The sequence below is a fragment of the Arachis ipaensis genome, chromosome B03, assembly GCF_000816755.2.
Source record: "Arachis ipaensis cultivar K30076 chromosome B03, Araip1.1, whole genome shotgun sequence".
Taxonomy (NCBI): domain Eukaryota; kingdom Viridiplantae; phylum Streptophyta; class Magnoliopsida; order Fabales; family Fabaceae; genus Arachis; species Arachis ipaensis.
This window is the reverse complement of record NC_029787.2, coordinates 19,414,900-19,419,240: the sequence shown is the minus strand read 5'-3', so window position 1 is coordinate 19,419,240 and position 4,341 is coordinate 19,414,900.

Below are 4,341 nucleotides of genomic sequence, written 5' to 3'. Positions count from 1 at the left end.
AAAGATATTTATTTATTTATGTACTAGTAATGTTGTGTTTTATATTTATTATAATCTATTAATGTTCTTTTTTTTATAATAGCTTTTGAGTTACATTTAATGAAATCTATCGGTTTATAACAATCGGAAATGTTTGGTAACTAAAGAAAATCAGTCAAAAATAATCATAACTTGCCTTATTTAGCATTCATTAATTGTTGCGATAATTAATTAATGCTAAATAAGACAAGTTCTGGCTTTTTTTTTTTCTGTCTACCTAGTATTACCCATAACAATAAGGCACATTCAATAAGCACAAAGTTGTTGTACTTATTTTAGACATATCCTATAAAAAGTACCAATGATCAAAATATAGAAAAAATGACAAATCGATCCCTGACTTTTCAGTCCGCGGACATTTAAGTCTTTAAGGATTTAAAAATACATTTAAGTCTCTGACCTCTTCAAAATTTGGACATATCGATTCCTAAGTCTAATTTGTCCAATTTTAAAAATTCTCTCACATATGTATCCGTATCAACCAGGTCAGGTCAGTACAACAGGAGTCATGTTTGATTTTCCGGTTGAGTCTGACAGATCCAAGTGAACATGAAGGGTTAATATGTCTAAATTTTAAAAAGATCAAAAACTTAAATATATTTTCAAATTCTCAAAGACTTAAACGTCTGTGGATCAAAAAGCTAATGATTTATTTGTCATTTTCTCCAAAATATATATGGCCCGTTTTTGTCTTCTCCAAGGAAACACTCTTCTTTTGTCCGATCCCTCCCACTTGAATTTCGTTTAACACCCAATTGATTTGGCTAAGAATTATGATCTTTATATATTCTCATTATCTCGTTCTAATTTGCTTAGGAAGTCCACTTTGTGCAACGATTGATGAGTTCATTCATCAGAACGTCACCACCAATCGATGACGAGTAAATATGGTTCTAAAAACTAATCCAATATTATGCCATTGACCCATTGTCTCGATACTACTAAAATATTATACTAAAATAATACAGCCCGCTAACTTGGAAGACATCTAACTAATGCTATGAATTCACACGTACATTCTCGAATGCATACATGCAGCTTTCTTTGAAATTCATGCCGTCGTTATATGCTTATCATAGTCTGTGTCTACATATATGATAAAAAAAATCCTAGAAAAATAGAGAAGTAGTACTAGAAAGAACCAAGTGTTGAAATATTTTATTCTTAAAGTTTTGTGTTACTTCCTTTTTTATTCCTCTATCCTCAAGAAGTTTTTCTTCAAATTATAATATAAGTGATATTTTCGTATCTTATACTAGATTACATACACTCCTATAAATCTGATATTATTATGTCTTCATCAAATAACATCTTTGGACAATCTTAGAAAATCAGGAGAAGTTCTTCTCAAATTGAATTGTTAAATTAATTTGTGAATTTTCTCAACATTTAGTTATCAATGTGAATCTTTACACTCTACAATTTTTATTGTAATTTGATCTAGTAATAATCTCTAGTATTGATAAGAAGTGTTAGAAATAAGAGATTAGACTGGAGAAAGGATTTGTATATTATTGAGTGTATTCAAGTTGTCTATTCAAGTTGTCTAGAATGATACAATATAGAAAGGTATTTATAGGTACTAAGAGAATCGTAATAATAAAGACGTAATCTCCTATAATAAATATTCAGATATATTAAATAATACTGATTGATCATAATTGATCCTAATTATATTCTAACATCCCCCCTCAAACTCAAGTGACAACTTGAGTTTGAAACTTATTTAAAACAACGAAATAAAGAGAAAAAAAACTGCATCAACTCTCTAAAACGGGTGCAGACGGAACTGCCGGAAGGAAGCGCAGACGGAACTGCCGCTTGTCTGAAGGAAGCGCAGACGGAACTGCCGCTTGTTTGAAGGAAGTGCAAACGGAACTGCTAGAAAGAAACGCAGACGGAACTGTCACAATGAAACACAGACGAAACGTAGACGAAACTGCCACGAGAGAACACAGATGGAACTGCCACGAGAGAACACAGACGAAACTGCCACGAGAGAACAAAAACTATATAATTTCTTCATGAGAATAGGAAAACAGCGGATGACATTGGTGTTTGATCATACGACTCGGAAAAAAAAAGACAGAGAGAACAGGCTAGTCGGTGAGGTGAAAAAGTATCAAAGGAGTGACAAAATGTAAGAAAAAATGGCATAGAAAAAAAAGTGCAAAAACTACGGTGATTTTACCGCAAGGAAAACAACCTATCCTCTTCAAGGAGGATACCATGGCTCTGATATCATGTTATTAGAAACAAGAGACTAGACTGGAGAATAGATTTGTATATTAATGAGTGTATTCAAGTTGTCTAGAATGATACAATATAGAAGGGTATTTATAGGTACTAAGAGAATCGTAATAATAAAAACGTAATCTCCTATAATAAATATTCAAATATACTAAATAATACTAATTGATCATAATTGATCCTAATTATATTCTAACAAAAAGATTTAAGAAAACAATATCTAATTTTTTTAGCTTAGGCTATGGTATAGGTTAGTAGATTATCTAATCTAAATCACTTCTTAACTTGTGAGAATTTTTAGATTGAGACAAGAGTATCTAAAATTCTTAGATGGTAAGGAGTCCGTCTAAATCATTTCATAGTCATGAAAAAATAATATCTAACATTCTTAGATTCATAGCATAATTAATATTAGTTTTGTCTGAAAAGGTCAGTAAAATATCTAAAATATTTAGATTGTGTTGTGATTTAATTTGAGTCAAAATTATAGTTTAAGAAGATTCTGTACAAATAATATCTTTTATGCACTTATTCTTTTAGTGGAACTGTCAAGCTATTTGAGAATTAAAACATAACAGTTTAGGTCGACAAACCAATATACTGCACGAACAACCCACATATAAAAATAAATTAATAAATTTACTAAATTAATTAAAATTATCCCTAAAATAATCTTATATTCAACATTAAAGTAGCACAATCTCAAACATAATTAAATCCTAACTAACTAATCGAGATAAATTAAAGAGAGAAATGATCCCAATATGATAACTAAATTAACATAATTTTAAAAGTAAATTAAATTACCTAATCTAACAACCTTTGAGTTATCATGTAATTTCAAAATTAAATTAATCTAATTTCACACTAATTGAACCAACTAATTAAATTAACCTAACTAACTACTTAACCACCTAAATTAAACTAATTCAACTAATTAATTAGCATAATTAATCATAATTATTTCATCAAATTCCTTAAAAAATCCCCAATTTAAACCGAAAAATTTTTAAAACATAAAAATTACCCAATTTNAGAGAGAGAGAGAGAAGCATGAAGGTGAGAAGGATGGCGTCAGAACCTGAGTCGCAGTACGGTGGTAGAGGACGGCTGGTGGCGAAGAGGTCGAGAGAAAAAGGATGAGGGAGTGATGGAGGCTCTGTTTCGAAATAAGGGGAAGGGGCAATGTAGATTATTAGTATTTCGAATTACCATTGAATTTTCGTCAAAAAAATCGGACGATAAGGTTCCTAATTGAGACACTGTGTTTCATTACAGTTGCCTACTATATTGAATTTTTCAAACAGAAAATATGACGGAAAAATATGTGCCAATTCAATTCTTTTTCGCACCATCACTTGTTACCGTCGTATTTTCTGGCAAAAAACTAAATCTAACTATAATGTTTGCCAGAAATAAATTTTTTGTTCTGACCGTTAGAAAAAATGTAAATTCAACGATAATGTTTGCCACATAATTCAATGGTAATTTAACGGTCTTGAGCACATTTCTAACAGTATGAGATATCTAAAACGCCGTTTTTAGCATTATCCAAGGTCTCTCAAAGATCTTAGAAATTGTCTTATAATCTAATATCTCAAAATCTGTTTTAAAGAACTTAAAACAAGCCTTCCAATCTTACACACTAACATATCTATTATATATCTCTAATTTTAAGGCCAAAATGTGCCACATGTCATTCTCTCATTGCAATTGAAATCAAATCTTTCCTTCCAAAATTAAAGAACTCTCCTCTCTTCTCTCTTCCTTTCTCTATCTCTTTCATTTTTTTATTTACTCTATCTCTCTTATATATCATTATTAATGACTAATTACGAATTTGACAATCAAAATATACAACATAACATTCTCTAATTGTATTTAAATTAAATTAAAATTAAAATTAAAATATAGCTATATTATATATTATATTTATATATTACTAACTAATTTAATAACTAAAATTTGTAACATGACACTCTCTTATTAAAATATAGATAAAATATTTTCTTCTAAAATTAGTGAACATTCTTATATTTTCTTATCTAGCTC